General features: G+C 30.8%; 1 protein-coding gene across 1 annotated transcript in view; it reads left to right on the top strand.

Annotated features, from left to right (window-relative positions):
• The first annotated feature begins 2,812 nt into the window (after positions 1-2,812).
• The window catches only part of LOC116779563 (LIM domain transcription factor LMO4), a 99,235-nt gene continuing 81,810 nt past the window's right edge, over positions 2,813-20,237 (top strand). The window contains exon 1 of the mRNA XM_032673913.2: positions 2,813-2,944. The gene's annotated coding sequence lies outside the window, so the exon portion shown is untranslated. The remainder of the gene's footprint in view (positions 2,945-20,237) is intronic.

Consider the following 20,237-nt stretch of genomic DNA (forward strand, 5'->3'; position numbering starts at 1 on the left):
AATCTACACTTTTAAAATATCTATTCAGCTTGTTTACAGCATCTTGTCATACTTTGATTAGATAGATTAGAGATACAAATATATTTAATACCTACTGTAATAAAATAAAAGTTCTTCGCTTTTAAATGTCTTACACTATTATTGTTCACAGATCGCTTGTGAGATCATTACGTACGGGCCGGATTGATCGAGGTCTGATTATTCCCTTTTCAAGGACCTCAGTATTGTTGGTCGTGAATAGTTCAACAGCGAGGCCACTTAAGATGGCGCTGTATATTCACAAGTAACTCACCTCGTTTTCACATTCATCATCGGCCTCATTCTAGCATGCGATCATAATGGTTTTCAATATCTAACTTTTTAAAAAGATTAGCCAAAAGAATTGTTGTTGTTTTTTATATATATATGTGTTTTTCAAGTAAACAGATTTAATGATTCCGAATAGAATATTCTATATAGTTACGTTTATATAACGGGATTTAGTTTTAAATATTAAGTTAAAATAAGTTTAATAAATTATGTACAGTTATAATTATAATTTTATCAAGATAATAAAAGGGTAAATATAGTAATAAACGAATACGACTTTGAATGCAAATGTGATTGAATAAGTCAAATGAAAATCTCGTCATTGTCCGTATACATGGGGCTTTACTTCACACATTTGTTTTATTTTATTGATTTTGGATATCGTTGAATTTTAGAAAATAGACATAGAATTACTCTACTTAACTAACAAATATATTGTCAGATATCTAAGATTATTCATTTTTTTACACGTTGTAGGATCAAACGTAACATATATTTTAAGAACATAAAATTCCAGTTTCCATCACAGATAATAATTATTCAATTTATAAGAAATTTAAAAGCAGTTCTTGTATGAAAAAGTTTAAATTAAAGGGTCAAATAAATAAGGAACTTCTCAAATGATGATAAAAACTTTATAAAAACTTATAAGGTGTGAAAAATGCCTTGAATTGCTGCCTTAGGATAATATTACATTAAGTTCTGGTCTGGTCTGGTCATGTTCTTTTATACAAATCAGATCAATTAGTTTCTAATATGATTAAATATGCAGTTAAATTTTTTACTAGTCTTTTAAGGGTAGATAAATTAAAAATATGTTTATTCTTTAAAAATAAATAAGCATTTCTTTACAAGTAGCCGATGCTGTTTTTACAAAACTAGGAATAACTTTTAAAGTGATTTATCATTTTACTTTTTACTCCTCAATCAAGGACGAGAGATCAAATTAAAAAACACCCTCTATATATACATATATAAAACATTATGCATTTAAAATGTCAGGATTCCTAAAAACATTGTGACGCAATATAGAAGAACTTTATAAGGAGATTATAATAAAATTTAAAAATGTAAAGGTACCTGTAAAAAAAAATTCAATAATCTATAACACATATTATATTTTTTATATAAGAATTTCAATAGTCACAAAATAATAGTGTTCATGCTCGAAAAACTTGGTCGTTGGTCTTGGTCACGCGTGAACGAAAAGTGTGATCAGTTATAGCGAGTGAATCTTGACTTTCAGCTTTTCTATCACAGAAAACTCAGGGATTTTTAAATATTTGTGTGTACACGTATATCATAACTTATTTATTAATAAAATGTCATCCTTTAGAATTCAAATAAGGTCCTGATGCTGAAATTAAAACACAATAAGTTTCATGATAGTACGTTAGGATAAATTTGTTAGTCTAGGTAAATATTGGAATAAATATCCTATATATATGTTTATCATATTACAGATTTCTGTATAATCTCATACACTGGTTTAAAATATTCTATTTCAGATTAATTTTTCAGTCAAATATAGGAGAATCTATATTGTTCAGGGAGGCTGTTCCAGTTTGTTTAGAAAAAAATAAGTTATTCAAGAAAATGTTATACATTAGATTGTTATTTTAAATATAATGGTTAACATTACGTAACGTAATTTTCTTTTCTTATTCAGTAACCTGGGAACATGCTGTTTGTAGTGTGACTACGCGAACTTGTTCTTAGCACACTTAAATCTGCTTTTATAGATTCTTAAAATTAGATCAGAAAGGATTGTTATATGTTGTTTATTAAATAATTAAAACATATTCTCTACATTACAAGTCATTTAATGTACGAATGGTGTTCACTTTTAAGAGCTTTCCAGGGGACTGTTACAGGAGTAATGTAAGGCAGTGGGTACTCACATCAATTGAATTGTACACAATTAGTTTTTGGTACAGTGATATTCAGTTCTTTCAGAAAATTTTTGTGCCACAGCTTTTTAATTTGATATGTGAAAAATAATTTTCTTTAAAAGACGTTCATTTAATTATATTTATGTAATTTTAAAAAGTTTTTTCGCTCAGTTTTCGGTACTACGGAACATTTTCTTTATTTATAAGGTTTTTGTAAGGTTAATAGAGTTGTTATGTTATATTGGAAACAATTAATATACCTACTTATACAATTTTTTCACTAATAATTCAGTTCCAACTTAGAACAGCCGTTATTCAAAGTTGTTATTAGTAAACTAAGGCATGTTGACTTTCCTAATCGTAGATGCATCGGTCAATTTCGTTATAAATGACTCGCCGGCGGAGGCTTTTGTGTCTTGTCCTCGATTCTAATTGAAACTATTTTGGGGACAGGACAATGCCGCATTGTCCGCGTGTCCGGCAGTGTTTGCCTTTATTAATTCGGCTGGGCGTGTCTTGGTGTAGGCGTTCCAAGGCGGTCTGTCAGCGGAGGCCCGTCCCACCGGCGCGGCGCACTCCGGCGGGAAACCTCACAGGCCCTCAGTCGCTCTGCTGACGCGACGTTAACAGCCCATCTTTGCGCTGTCTCCGGGATAACTTTACGCGTTCACGTAAACTTCGGATACTTTGTAAACCTTTGCGAGAGACGTACTAATATTCGCACCACCTCACACACACGCCAAGTAAGTTTAGAAATTATGAAACATCATTTTTAAAACACTTAAACATTATTTTTTCATATTTTTTTTGTGACTTTAGATTTTTTTTATTTTAAATATTATCATAGAAAACATGTAAATTTTTAAACGTTCGAAACACAACCAACTTTAAAAATAAATGTTATCTAAAATTTTTATGATAAAAAAGTGTTATTTGAGATTTAATAAAACGATCAGACTTCAAAAATATTTCCAAATCTCCAAATAAAATATGTAAATAAGATAAAAATAAAATGTATAACAACAAGATATGAAGTATGAAAGTTTACAATAAATAAAAAAACTTCAAAAACTTAAAGAAATAATAAATAAAAGTTTTACTTTACCAAAGGTAAATGACAAAAAATATATACATATATCGAAGTGATTTTGTTTCCTTGAAAATTAACATAAACTAATCACATTTCTAATGGCATTCCAGAAAAACGGCAGCTAAAATCACATTTCACAAGAGATAGGATATCTTCAATTCAAACAAATCAATTGCCTATTCGTTTTCGTATCGTTTTCCGTTTTTCTAATAGAGTAACGTCCGCCCAAACCATGTTACCCTTCCCTCATCCCCCTCCAGAACCCCTCGCGATCATCGCTGACAATGCGGTTCAGTTTATTGGCTCCACGAACTTTTTATGGCAATCCCTGAAACGTTTTGCTATTTCGATTGCAGCGTAAAAAACGATCCATTCCCAACGTTGTTCTTAGACATGTCGTCTTTCTAATTATTATTGATTCATTTTGAACTCGTGGAAAAACGTTTTATTTTCCTTGAATAATATCAAGGAGGAAAAATTACCATATATTCTGTTAAGGTACAGTGTATGTTATTTATTTATATAACTTATGTAAAAAACAATATAAGTATCCATTTACCGAACCATAAACAATTTTTTTTTTTAATTATTGTCATGACAAACAAACAAAAGCTCCAAGAAGTAAACAGTTTTTATAGCGAAACAGTTCTCAATCAGCAACCGTTTAACTAAACATGGCTTTATAATTTATGCAGAATGCATTCTAAGCAATGCGCTTAGAAAACACTAATGACGGAGAAAATAATAGGCGTTAAGCGTGATGATATCGCATAATGAGGCCGCGCCGATAACGACCGCGCTCGTTATCCTCACGATTAGACGTCACCGAGCCCGTGACGTATGCGTGCATACTGTGTGGCTGTACACTGTGGACCTTGGGCCGTACGGTAATACACACCTTTGACAGTTCAAATTAATGATTATAGTGTTATTAACAAATACGTACTTTTTATTACAAATTATATTTTATTATATTACTTTATTTATTCGCCCGTTAATCAGACTAAAAATTGAAGGAAATTAAAGTGTTTAATTAAATAGTGTTAATGTGTTAAATAATTTAGACATGCAAAATTAAATTAACTTCCAAGTACAGGATATTCAAAATACCTCTCCTTCAAAATATTTATTTCCTGTAAACAACTTATATAAGTTGTCAAACGTTAATCTAATTTACATGTTGGTCAATCAATAGAAGTGTTTTTAATGTTTGGAATTTAACAGGTATTTCGTTAGTACGCATTTTATCAGGACGCAGTAGTTCAAGTGAAAATGTTAAGTTTTTTAACTGCATACAAAAATACATATATTTATTTACTAATTGATAATGAATTTCAAATATTCTTATTTAAAGTTTTAATTCGTATAAAGTAAGATTTAAATGAAGTAAATTTAAAAGAAACTTGAAAGCAGGCAGCAAGTTTATAGAATTTTCATAAATGTTGGTTTCCCCTTGTTTTCAAATACAAATACACTGTAAAAAAATATTAAAGACAAAATTCCTTTTCACTATAAATAGAAACAAAGTATCGAAAAAAAATTCCAAAAACAATATCTTTTGGGACAATATAAGAATATGATTGTTGTGAACGATTTATTTAAAATTAAAGAGAGATATTTTTTTATTATTACTTAAACTTTAATAATGAGATCTAAGACTGTCGCGAGCATTCATTAAAATAAAACTAATATTTTTCGGATTTACTATAATTTTGTTATTTTTAAAACTACATAATCCCGACGTTTCGGTTACTTTTCAGCAACCTTGATCACGGGCAGACGAGATGAGAGACATCAGGGCAAAAAAATTATGCATCAATCAGCAACTATTTAATTTCATGCACTGACAAAGTTCGTATTTCGGTTTTACAAAATATTGAGACAAAACAATCTAGCCCTTAATTTTAAGGCATAATAACCTAGTGAACCTTGCAATAGCAAGTGACAGAGATTATGGAAATTCGCGACTTGCAATGACAACCCATAAAATTTTCGTTATTTTATTTTCCTTTTTTATTAGCTTTTTATTAGCTTCACATGTATGTTTGTATGTTTGTTTGTTACCGACTTCTTTGGGCGCGATTTTGACCCACTTTAAACTGCTAGATTTCGTTCAAACTTTGTAGATTTATCGGGGACCGATGACAATACACTAAATTGATAAAATTATTCCATTTTTCAATTTGCAAAATATGATTTTTGTTAATTTATATAATTTTCATCTAAAGTCGATGAGGTAAGAAAATTAATTAAAATTAAAAAAACAAGCTATTATAAATAATCCAAACTAAAAAGTAGAAAATAAATAATAGTTAAAAAAACTAAAAAACACGCTTTTTATGATATTATCGAAATGATAATCACTCTACTCATATCTGTCAATAAAATATTTATAACTATTGACACGAAGCACCCCACGCTATTTTTAAAATAAAATATTTTTTCTTTATTCACACTATTATTAATTTATATTTATTGAAATTTTTAACACTATTTTCTTAATTTAAATTTATTAAAATTTATTTTCTATTTTTTAGTTCCGTTTTCTTTAAAAAGCCTGTTTTTTAGTTTTTTTAAACTATTATTTATTAATGATTTTTTTTTATGATGTGTAATGTATATATTAAAAAAATATTAAAATATATTTCAAATTAAATGCTATTCATCTAAAATGCTTCTCAGCTAGAGCTGATATATGATACAATAGATTGTAGTTCATACAAGTTATAAAACATTACAGATAACCTTAACTTTTGATTCATAGCACAACGCGCTTATTAGAAGGCTTTGGATCCCAATATTTAAAAAAAAACATAATTTAGCTCTTTTCTACTTTGTCTTTTGATATTACATTAATAAATAGTACGAAATGTTTGGTCTTCCACAAATATATGTTTATTATATCAGAATATTTTTATAAAAAAAAGGTTTTTCACGGATTTTATTTAAATCATATTAGCTGCGTTTAATTATTAAAAATCATATTAAGTATTATTGTTCAATCAAAATACGGAATGACTTTTCTGATGAAAAACATATTTCAACCATGAACCTTAATTTTAATTATCTGTATTTAATTATGAAAAAATATATCCTTTGTAAATCGTAATTATGGTTCCTTAATGTATTAGTTTATCATTAATAATGTTAAATATCAATATAAAATTTATTATTATTTAAACTCAGAACACAGTCCGTGTTGTATGACCATTACTTTAACATTTTTATACAACACAGCATTATCAATACTGCAACAAAATCAAAGTCCCATTCCAACAATACGGTTGCGAACATCTGAAAATCGGTTGTCTTCTATAACAAACGAAAAAGGATTCAGTGAGCGCATTAAAAGTAGATGAGGGATAAAAGTTCCCGCAAATGATGCTAAATGATCGTTTGAAACGTTGCCGCGGACTAACGACTCTATGAATGAATAACAGATCGTTTACAGACGGGATGGGATGTGTCGTGCGGACGCCTCGTTAGCGCTTAGCGGTCGGACGGCGAGCGACGCAGAGATGCGATACGTCAAAATGACAATATCAATGTCACTTTGACGTTTACATTTATATTTAAAATGTAACATGTATTTTTTTTTATATTCGATTGTAATGCCAGATTTTATTAAAATAGAGATCTAATAAGATTTGAATGTTTAACATAAAAGTAACTAACTAAACTTCTGTAGGATGTAAAATCTAATTCAAAACCTGGGGTTTTTGGTTGCGTAGCTGAAAGGTGCTTAATTAAAGCAGTCATATAATACAAATTTGCGTGATATGTCTTTAAAAGATGCAATAATACTGGATAAAATATAATGTGCTCTCGTTTGCGTCGGCCTCACGGTCGATTGGTTTAGTTAGCAGTGAACGTCGCGCCTCATTTGCTTGCCGCGACACCGGCCGTGCGACTTTGTTAGCACTCTTTTAGCTCACCTTCTATCTCTCTGATAAATCACTGTCATATAGACGTACAGTGCGACGTGAATTTTGATTTGAGATGCATGTAATGAGTCCCGGTTCATGTTTATACATTTTCATGTGAAAACTTATATCGGTCTTATGCTGTTCCTGAGACAGTAATGTGTGAGTTAAAATATATTAACATGCCTATATTAACAGATAGTTTAAATTTTTTCCGTTTATTTAATATCATTTATGATTTACAAAATAACTTTAAATTTCATGGATTATTTTAAACGTTATGTCAGAGGTCATTTTTATATAACTAGTACATCCATTAAAACAGTTGATCTGATGAGTGTGGAGCGGCGTGGATCGCGTGGTTGTCGTTAGCGTTTAATGATTCCTTAATGAGTGCACCCTTGCTTTTAATTTTTTTTTTTTTTTGAAAAATACTTTTCGATGTGAGAACAAAAAAGATGACATGTCACGAGTATGAATTAAATTTGACATTGACTGCTATCGTGAAAATTAATTAAGATGTATATATGACATATAAATGGAAATTTCGCTATTCTATAATACGAATGACTTGCGGCTCGATGGCGATTTTTGATAGATAAGGGATAGAGCATCAAATTATAGTAAGTTTATCAAGAGGTTTGCAGTCCGCGCCTCTGGCGACCCATTAAAAATAATTAATCGATGCTCGCAAAATATCGAGGGCTTCCACTAATGATATCGTAAAACAAAACGCCGGGGACGATTCCACCCCGACCGCCGGCGAAGTGTTAGCGATAGAGTTTGCTTGGTCCAATCGGAATGTTTGGTCCTCCGTTAAGAGGCGACTTTTTACCGGTAAGTTGAATTGCATTTGGGTTTTTCTATTTTTAAATCATTATCTTACAAGTGAATTTTATATTTATCAATATATTTCAATACGTACAACAATTTTTGTAGTCACTTAAGAACCTAAGCTTCTACTTAAGAAGGCAGTAAGGAACTCCAAAACGACTTTATGATATCGAAAATATAAAAGGATTTTACGAGGTCTGTAAATGAAATTTATTTCCCTAATTCGGTATATAATAGGCTAATTCACGTGGAAGATGTTTGCGGAGCCGCTCGCGTCTTTGTTTTTATAACTAAATTGAATTATTTCACGAATAAAATGTTTTATTGTCTGTCAATTTGCTTGCTCCGACGGAATATTCAGTCAGATATTAAGCAGAGGTTAAAATTTTATTTGCTCGGAGTTATCGGCGTGCCGGCGTGATGTTGTTAAATTCTCTTTTGTACAACGCTCGTTCGTGGTCCATTATGGCGTGCTCTAAGAAAATGTCTTCAGACAGAATGACGTACATTTATCTGTTACAGTCAACATGCGCTTTGTATTGTCTGTACATAAGAAATAATAGTAATAACTATCCAATAGGACGATATTGTTGAACATGATTTTTTTATTGACAACAATAATGTAGGGATTACAATATATATATATAGTATATATATAGTATATATATATATACTTACATTCGTGTTTCTAAGATATTTATAAGTGACAAAAATATCTTTAAAAAATCTGTCTTCCTCCCAAAACATTGTTCAAACACAAATAATACAGAGGTCTTGATTTTTTTATTTCAACATAATTATGTTACGCTGAAAAACCTCGAAAATAAAAGTATACTGTGTATAGTAATTTTCAATTACAAATGATACATTAAACTGATTGTTAGTGATAAGTATTTCAATGTTAAAAAATATTTCATTGCCATATAATATCTGAAAACGTTATCACATCCCTCAGATGCAATATAAATACGTATTATATCTTAAATTTATCAACCATACACGTAAAAGGTATTACAATATTTATTATCCCCAACTTTAATAGAAACACATGTCGTTAAGTTTAAATAAAACAAATAATTTTTGTCATTTAATCCTGTCAGATATTCAAGTCTAGTTTGCGTTTCTCGCCAATAGATGTCACTGTGTTGCCTTTTCGTCGAATTGAAGAGCCCTCTTTGATTGTAGTGTCGTTTTAGATGATTTTATTCTTTTCAATTTTATGAGATGCATTTTTCATAAGAGATTTTTTCCCATTTCGCATTTCAAAGTGCTAATCATATATTATGCTTTAAACAAAAGAATGCAAACAGTCTGAAGATCATAAAAAACAAAAGAATTTTTTGAATATTCTGTTAATTATGATAAAAATATAAAAAGAATTCAAAAAGGAAACACCACCATAGAGAACAATTAATATTAGCACATGTTTTGAAGGCAATGAACATTCGTATTAAAATAATAAGAATGAAATGTAGATATATTGTGTACAGTCAACGGAGGCGAGTGAGAGTACGAGGATGGTTAGAGAGCCAGGTTCAATGAGACTGTGATAGGAATGGAGTTGTATTCAACAAAGCTGATGTAATTGATGCATTGTAGGCAGCCTCGGGCGGCCATCGTTAGCCTTTCTTTCGTAGACGCGGTTTTGTCCGGACTGCTTGTTAATTAACTATGAAATTAATTGATGCAGCAAAGTTTCCGAGTGAAACTTGAATTAATTGGCACGTCCGACTTCAGTCTAATTAGGAGCCCGGGGCTTTTCAATTTTCAGTATCGCGCTCGTTGAAGCCGTGAAAAACATACACAAAAGTGTTGTGAGCGGCTGGTTTGCGCGGGAATTGCGAATCAAAGTATGTTTATGCCGCTAATTGCGACTCGCTGTGATAAGATAACGATGTCAGATAGTATTCTTTATATAGCTTTTTTTTTCTACAAATTTTTCATGTGATTGTGGGAAATTAAATGAGACGAAAGATCTCAGATTTGTTTGAACAACCGTTTATCACTTGTTCTTAATTCGAAAGGAGTAACAAAACATTGGCATATCATTACAATATTACAAGCGTATTTCATCGATAAAGACCAATGGGAAGGTTTGTCTTGAGGCAAGAGGGCCTCCATAATTAGCATACATTATGAAATATCGAAAATGACCCTAATTACATGTTTCAATGTTATCGTAGCGGTCGTAATAAATAGGTTTCTGTACACGTTTCCGATTAAAACCTCCTTTGTATATATTTTTACGAGTGTTACGTGTTAATTGACTTTGTGCTTTTTTATAGTGATTTATAAAGTCTTGAAAGTTTATTTGTTTGCAATAAAGATACGTTTTTCTCTCCATGTATAAAAGTAAATCTATTTTTTTTGTTGTATTGTGATGTACCTTTTGGAATATTTTGTTATATTTAGATATCAATAATTCCTATTTTTAGGTCATTTGAAAAATAAATAGATTTGAAAAAAAAAAATATTCGATTGTTTTAATATTCAGGTCAAAAGCTACTTAACAATTTCTTTGATATAGGTACTTTATGAACTTACAATTTCATTTTAAAAATGAAATTGAAATAAAATATAAAATTCCATAAGGTTTTCAAAAAATCAAAATAGCAACGTTTATTTGAAAGGACAACATATATTTCAATTTTTTTCCATTACATCAATATATTTCTCGACTCGCATATACATTATAATAAAAGTATAAATGTAAAATAACATGAAATAAATACTTGTATAATAAAATAGTACGATATTTATTCTTAAAGTAGCGTTTACTCGGTATTTATTCCGTAACCTGTGGAGCGAGTAAGCCTGTTGAGACGCACGGGACGCTCGCACAAACTGAATGACTGCCTGTGTCCCTTCCCGTGATATTTCAACGAAATATTACCGTTACTTTAGTAGAAATGTTTCCCGTATTTATAAGCTGATAGAGCCGTAACATTTGTTTGATTTTCTGATATTTTTCTTAATGTTATTTCATTTGATATCTTAGATTTTATAAAGATTTAGAGGATGTATTATTAAAGCTCAGCAACTGTTTTGATCGTCCTTAGTTGATTTACAAATGTTGAGATAACTTTAGTTTTTTTGTTGTTGGATTAATTAACGTCTTATAACGAAACGCGGATATTTAAAAGGACATAACGACGCTATCAGTTTTATTCCTGTTATTATATATTCTTTTTAATACAACTTATTACATTAGTGACGATTGTAACACTTAATCAGTATAATGCCATGCGGAGATATGAATGTAACAATGGGAGTGATCTACATTAAATAAGTCCTTAACAATGCTTTTGTGAAGCCGCGCACAAACTGAATACAAGTACTTATTTAATGATAATAACTGTATACTATGACGATATCGTTGTATGCTTGTTTGCGTGATTTAAATGAATATAAATACTTCTTTTCATATTATATTTAAGCTTTCTACGTAGAAATAATGATTTGAGTCTATGGAATGTATTCTAAGATATAGGAAGACTGAAATTGTAGTGAGAAAAAACTAAGTTCATGTATTTTTTGTCTAACGTTTAAGTTGAATATAGTCCATAGAGATGGTTTAATTACGTGTCATAAAGGAGACATAAAAATACACTCGGTTCTTATTCGTCACTAATTTAAAATGTTTTTGTCATTTTAGTGGGTACTTTAACTTAGAACTTATTATTTCATTAAAGTAGACTTATTATTATTTCGTCTGTTACACTATTCGGGATTTTTGTCTGTATATCACTCGTTCATATACTGGCATAAGATTCATATAAGTATTGCGTTCTCATACTTCACCTATTATACATATATATTTATTGTCTACAGTCCTCAAACAAAACATGTACTATATTTAAAATGAAGCAATTTTATGTGAGCATATTAAAAATATTTGTTCATCAGTCGTTAGTTGATATTCTTGTATATGCCAAAACTGAGTTTTCAATAAAAATATTAAACGTCTGCCTGTTACCGCATCCGAACAATAAAACTTTTGCGTACGATTTTTTTATGAATTATATATTATATATACTATATTGGAGTGATCGGGTGTTTTGTAGCCTGGGAAAATATTTCATGTATTCCTAGCTTTAATTAAAAAGATTTTGTTGATGTGTCTAAGGGCTTATGTTTATTATTTGGAATTTTAATATAGGTATATTCCACATAATATTTTGAGCAGTCGATGACAAAAATTTGGGGAAAAGAAAAGTTTGAAAATTAATATTATAAAGAAAATAAAAAGACCACGACTCCGAAGCTGCGATTGGACAAATTAGAAAAAAGTTATATGCTGTTTTTAAACATTTGTTACACAGTCCTGAAATTTTAGGAAAACTATGAGAAATAACCTAATTATTTAATATATGTAACTTTATTTGTATTTATCAAAAATGCATAAACTATTTGAAAACGTACGTGATTGACCCGAAGTTATGATAGCAATGAATTTCGTATCTTATATGAAGTATTGACTGTTCGGTTCCCACGGCGCGGTGAGGTGACGGTACGGTGAAGTCAGTCCGTAAAGTAACGTTACGCGTATATGATATTTTTTCCATACAACCGCTTTTAGACGACTCCGTCTTTTATTTTTTTCAATTATCTTTATTATTTAGGTTAATGGATATAATTTTATCTTTAAATGGCAACTGGAAGAATAAAATATTTTTAAAATACATTTCTTAAGATCTCACACCTACGCGAGATGTTATCAAAGTTTTGTGGAAGTATCAGGAAATTATACAGTATAGTCTATAAAAATATATATAATTTATAAAAATATAGTATTTTTTAATATTATTAAATTTTCAATAGATCTTATCAATTATTATATGGAAAAAATATGCAAACTATACAATCTGATTTAAGATGTCGTCTTAGGTGTTACATAAGTTCATATAGTATAAACGCTTTATGAATCCTATACGAAGTACAATATAGTAATAGATTAAAAGTTTATCTTAGGACTCGTAGTAATTCGGATATCTATAAAAGAAACAATATTATATTAAAAATTGTAGAAGTGGAGTGTCCGTTAATGACCGCGTCGCGTCGTTAGCGGTCGACTTAAGTACGACGCCAAGGGTACTCGCTCATGTCTTAAAAACATTAAGTTTATTTTAATTTAATCATAAACCACATTACATAAAAAATAATCTTTAAAACGACTTCATGAACGCAATGTTATTTTAAAATTGCATAGAGTATTTAAAATTCCGAATAAGTTAACATTTGCGGTGCAAGTGGAGACTAGCGAACCGCGCTAATGTATGCGAATGTATTTACTTATGAGTCCCATCATAATATTGAGTACCTACCTAACTATGAATCCACAAACATGTTCAACCAAGTGCAAGTTAAAGTGATTTCACGTTCCGCACATTATATCATTTCGTTTACCAAATATAATTAAATTTTGGTTTAGATTAATTGATTTATAGACGTTTGATTACACTCATTAATAAAACTTTTAAAGTTATTAGTTAAACAACCAGCATTAAATGTGTGTATGATAAAATAATTTGTAAGATTTAATTTATAGAAGCGGTTTTCCCGCCATTAAGCTGATATGATGTGTGAGAACGTGCTGAAATCACGCTGACGATCCTTTTGATTATAAGCTCGTCTTAAATATGTTTGTAATAACGACAATGCATAAACAACTTTCGACCTTCATTTTTTCGGTTAACAACAGTTAAATTTCAACAATAGATTACAGATCTACCGTACATAAACAACAGTAAACCATAGACAAGTATTGGTAATTTTCAGTTGATTTTCGATTTAGCAATTTTTTTCCATTTTTATTTTCAAATCAATTGGAGAACAAAGTTGGGTCTATGGCCTACATGTCATTTCGATACCTATTAGTAAAAATATTAATAATTGACATAACGCCAGATATTTATCGTGGTCACTACAATTAGTTCTAAATTAGATTGACTCTACTCAAATTGAACTTCAGACACTTTTTAATTCAGATTTTTCGGCTCTAATGAACCATTTAAACTATTCGTTATTATATTTAAGTTTTAATAGAAATTAAATTTCAACGACATGGACAATATTTATTATTTTTATTATAAGTTAGAGCAGTTACACTAAGTAAAATCGATGTTTATCTGTCATAAATTAGTATAAATATGGCGGTACGGCGAGTGCGCCGGCGCCGAGGGCGAGCGTAAATCACGCACAACCGCTTATTAAGTTGTTACGGCCGCCATGTTTGTTGCCCACGCGTGCTCGCTCGCCGCAATATGTCCACGCCCTTATAGTTGTGCCTACAATCTTTCGTTATTTGCCATTTCTTATTTATCGTCTATCGAGATTTCAAAAGGCTTTGTACTCGTGCGGCCATTAAACAGTTTTATGTTGCAAAGAAAAATTCCGCGCAGCTGCAGAGGAAAATATTATTGCAAATATTATTTATAGATTTAAAACGAGGAGTTAAAAATAAAAGATTATTGAATAACATGACAAGGCACGTTAAGTGTCCGTTGTGCGAGGTAATAGTCAAGAAAGTTGTTCTTTGTAAATGCAGACAACAATGAACCATTACGAATTAGCAATCGATTTATCTGCCAATGGTTTTCACGGCCCCATTCGTTTCCACGCCTCCGGTGTAGGCGGCCGTAAGATGAAGTATCTGCAACATTTGCATTTGTTATCTCAGCTACGGACGGTTTTTATCTTAAACATTATTTAGACTTACAACAGAATAAAGTTGTCTTAAGGAAACATTCTAGATATACTGTTGTTTCTCCAATTTGACTATTCAAAAATTACTTAAAAGTATATACAAAAACAAAAGTAAGGATGTAGCACATTAGATTAATTTAATGGACAATGTGAGTTGATTTGATTTATATGTCAAGCACTTGTTTATGCAGTTTAAATGCGAAATGAATATGTGTAAACATTCAAGTCGTAAATCTTGTTTAGTTAGACGTCAACGACATGCAGTAAGATGATGGGGGGCTTGCATCTGGTTGGGACTATCTCATTCTTATAGTAATTTAACGTTGTGAAATGAATAAATACAAAGCTTTTTTAAATTTCGACAAGTTTTTGGGTTATCACAATTTTAACATGAATTTGTATTACATTTTTTTTTTGTTCACGTTGAACTCGGATGAAGTTATAATTTTTTATTGATTATTTTATTATAGTTAATTAGAAACAAGCAAACGAAGCAAAACAAGTAAAACTGTATTTCACAAAATGGTCAAGTTTCCAGACAATAATACTAAAGCTAGTTATATTGTAGTATAGTTAGGGCCTTCTTCACCTGGAGATGCAGAGTTCAGCCATCATACGTAGACACACATCTATTTTCAACAAGAGTGTTAGAAATGCTCAACTTTGTAGCTTACGGCAGCATTGTGTATTATTTTTTTTTTTAACAAATAAAACTGAAATTAAAATATTTTTTTATGGGTATTTTGAAGAGCTATAAAAATATAGTCATTATATAAACGCCAGCTGTTTTAAGCTAACCGTTCTTTTAAAAAGGCACAAACAAAAGTCGATAAACTGGTATGATTGTTAATCCTACTACTATTATAAATACGAAAGATTGTGAGGATGTAAGGATGTTTGTTGCTTTTGCACGCCAAGATGACTAAACGGATCTCGATGATACTTTTTAGAACGTACTTTAGAACTCAGAATTAAACATAGGCTACAATTTATCCCGAAATTCCATACAGTTATAGCAGGGTCGAGACACAACAGTTCTATTGTGTATGAAGGCATACTAGTAATACTTGTAGTTTTACAAATGTTAACGATCAGAAATCGAACACCTTAATCTAGGTAAAGTTGAGGTAGTCGTTGCAGTTTAAAATACCTTATACATATGTTTATATAAAATATAGTTTTTGTATAAACTCTTATCACATTAATTTATATCCTCGACGGATTGAGATTAAAACATGTAAATTGTACTTTTATTTTATAGTTGCTTTTTAGAGCCTTAATAAGTTTTTTATTAAGCGAGTCTAACTGAATCCTCATATTAGTATATACATGAAGTTCCACAATAATAATAATTTGCCTTGAAGAAGGATTATGGCACATATAAAAAAAGTAACACATCGCATATAAAAGCCAATGGGAACTGTTAGAAAATGTGATATTATGTTACTTCAGAAATGAATTTAATCTCCTATTTGTATATCTCCTTTTATTTTACAAAAAATAAAGCCGCCTTTGAGTTTTCAATGATTGGTTCCGTTGCCAAAGAATCTACTTTGATGATATTTTATGTTCTTTTGAATTAATGTCCACATGCCTTAATTCATCTTATTTGTGTTGTCAAACGCACGGAGTGTGCATGATTTGTGAGGGTTTTGCTTAGTGATATAAGGTTCTGTGGTGGAAACCTGAAAGTAAAACAAAAATTAAAATAACAGTAAGAAGAAAATAATAAGTTTAAAGTTAGAGTAATGGTCACGCTAAGCAAAAAAGATGGGCTGTCGTAAATAGATAATATAAGTAAATCCAATAACAAAAAGACTAGACGTATAAAATCTGAGAAAACCGTTTATAGAAGCAGGATTAGGCAAGACATTAATATCTTTATGGATGACTGATATAGTCATCATAGCTAGCAAGTAGTACTTGCTATTTAAAAATTTCGCATACTTTGCTACAACGCAAAAAGAAAAAAGGTTTGGTTGGATTTATATATAGAATAGAAAAGAAAAATATGTTAAATTTGTCTAATGAAATTGTCTCTTGTTTGTTCAAAATACCGCCATGGTTTTATTACAAAAATTAAATGGAATTATAAATTATCAAATATTTATAGAGATTTAGAAAACAGCTCAGGAATCATAATTACAAAACATAAATTTTCTGTTTCTCAAAGAAGAACTCAGTATTATCACAATAGATAATTTGATTTCAATATCTTGCAAAATCAACGAGTTATAATGCAAAGAGGTAGATAATATTGTATAAGTTTATAAAACCACATAAAAGCGCTTTAACCGCGTGATTGGTTAAAATTTACGGGCAGTACGTGCTTTGGGCCCCGTGAGAAGCCTCTCTTCCCACAGCCAGTGAACAAAAAATATTATCGGATTGGTCATTTTATTGTAACATATAGATAATTGGCGATCGGTCTTAGTGACGACGATCGCGAATGCTCCGATCTAACCTCCGAATTCACCTTTAAAATCAGAAATGATTATACATGTGAATATGATGAAGCATAGTTTCGTTCTGATTTGTTATTGTTATCGATTGTAGCACATAATTTTGTACTTACTTTCCTTGTTTTCATTATAAATAATGCTAATAATGAAAAATCGAAAAGATAATATAATATGTAATTTTTAATTAGTCAAGTAAGAGTGAGTTTTCATTATTTTAATAATGATAGCAGTGGGTTATTAGTATCACGAGCGGAACCCTTTCCTTACAAGGCTCTTCACTCCCGCAGTCATTGGCTAAAAGGTGCTATTTGATGGTACCCATCACTGTAATAAGCTGTAACATACGTACATGCATGAGATGTGACGTCATTACTCGGGTTTTTTCGCAATTTGTCGGGAAACATTAATTAAAACACTCCCTCGGTATTTGAGACAGTGAAGCGACTCTTGTTAGGATTGCGTCCCAACGGGAGCATTGAAACCGGCTAATTGCGGATTCGCTTACTTTAAAATGAAAGTCTTTAGTGAAATTGACACTATAATTTGCTAATAACGTGAATAAATTAATATACTTACAATAAGAGTTCATATATTCATCCTATCCAATCACAGGATACTTTTTACGAATTTGCCTCACCAAAGGAAATAGCGACAATTTTCGAAGATAATTGTTCATACATACATCTACAAAACAATTATATATGAAGAACTGGGATAAAAGATTTAATAGAAGAAACAAATGAATGATTCATACTCAGTTTCGTAATCTCTTATTGATCCTTAATATAGGCTGAATAATTGTTATAACAGAGTCCCACAATAATATTTAGCTGGTCACTACGTCTTAAAGCGACCATTCGAACTAAGTGTATCACAGGCTTTGAGTGTCATCATTTCCTCGAAAGTAATTCAAATGGAATCGTGTGCGCCGTTATTAAATATTTCATAACTTACCTCCCTCCCCTTACCCCTCGTCCCTGTCTCACCGTACCCCCCCCCCGCTCCACCAACCGCATATTAAAGTCATAAAAAAGGGTTGTTTGATCTATCCCCTTAAAACAATTTACATATCTCCGCTCAGCCCGTCGCTAAATTATTTAATTAAGAGAGGCATAAGTTTTTATTATTTTAATATGTCGGCCATAAAATTGTGTTAATGGAACAATGCTGTGTGGCCTTAATTTCAGCACCGAAACCGCATGATTATGAAGGCTGTAAATATATACGTAGCACTCGAATGTCCTATAGTTTTATTAAATTATTATGTGTATTGAGCAAGTGAATACTAAGAAGATGTTTTAATGAAAACTCAACGTCTTAGTCATAATCTTTTGAGAGCTTTTATCTCTGAGATATTAAAGGATGAAGTTTCCTCTTTAATAAGATGTTTTTAGGCTGAATATCTTTTTCTTCATAGTAACAAGTTGTTGTATTGACATACAAGTATTTGTGCTACACACGATGTACGTATGTCAAGATCTTTTACATACTGGTGTATTTTAAGAGCCAAGGTCCCATAGTTCAATGTCATTGATGATGCACTATTGTCACTAGAATGTTATGAATGCTAAGAAGTCCTATGGCATATGTCTGTAAATTGAAAGCTGTCTTTATGAGAATGATATAAAAAATAAAGGGAAGATAAACAAAGTAAAAGTTTAAAAAAGTCTACACAATTGAATTGTAAACATAGCAATAAAAATATGGAATGCGGTAGAATGCGGTGTGTTTAAGTAGCTTGTAATGAAACGGAGAATATGCGATTATTATTTGTCTGATCTTTAACGTCCTGCTTATATTCGTTCATATAATGAATATTGCACCAACGGTTGGCTTGTGTAAAATATAAACAGGTCATTATTTAATTTTATCATTATTTATTATGTTTTTCCTTATCGAGATACTGTATCATATCTAAAAAAATAATTAAAACCTATTGCTGTAAATATTTCTGTAGTGTTAATTTTGCACAGTATTTGTCTAAAAGCACACTGTCCTTAACGGAATTGTGTATTTTAAAGAGCAAACATTTAGACGGGTTGGTTTTCTGACCACCCCAGGTTAATGAGAACATTTTTATGTGTTTTCGCAATGAGGAATGTAAATTTGGTGGCTGTTACCAGCGCGTTTCAGACGCCATTGTTTTAATGTTTCGCTTTAAACCCTACGACTATACGCTTAAATTCATTAACCCTCTACTGCATTACGTGGGTACTTTAGGACTTAGCCGTTTTTGTTTTTTCATTGTCCTTGTATATGTAAGTGAAGCAGGGTTTTTGGGCACGGGCTTAGAATATGCCACGCATTGTTTATTGTTAAAACCGGTGTGGTTTTCTTTTATTGTTTCTATTTAAATTTTTTGTTCACATTCTCTCGGACTTCTAACATGAACCTTTTTATTTCATTAGCATTGTTTCATTTTACTGTTAACAGTAAATACATTGTCAGTATTAAAATTTGAGTCTTTGTAATTAGTACACAAGTTCTATGAAAAAGATATATTAATTCATTGGACTATTTTTTTCATAGAATTATTATTCTCGTAAAAAACCTTAGCGATGGCCCTACGTATAATAATAATAAATGTATTCTTTCCTTAATACTGATGTGGCATTACACCGCAATGTAAATAAAAAAATCTTCTAAGTGATGTTCATATTGATCCAAATATATGAGCAATAAATATCCGAGACAATACTCTCTTTGTAGGACGAGAATTCGGAGTGAAGTATAAACGCGAAAAAATGGCGGAACAAAGTTAGTGCTTTCACGCAAATTATTTTATTGCAATCAGTGGATTGCGCGCAACGAGTCCGATACAAACTCCAAACGAAGCGACCGAGTCAACCATGTTTTCATTCCATTTTTTTTTTTCAATAAAGAATATTTTAAATGGAAACGTGCAATTTATTTCATTCACTCGCAGGTGATTACTTATGATGTGCTTGTTAACTGCATTTCACGGGTTACACTTTATTCTGATTTTTTTTTCGCGAGCTCCCTCATTGGAATGATTTGTGTA

Source organism: Danaus plexippus, chromosome 2 (assembly GCF_018135715.1).
Source record: "Danaus plexippus chromosome 2, MEX_DaPlex, whole genome shotgun sequence".
Lineage (NCBI taxonomy): Eukaryota > Metazoa > Arthropoda > Insecta > Lepidoptera > Nymphalidae > Danaus > Danaus plexippus.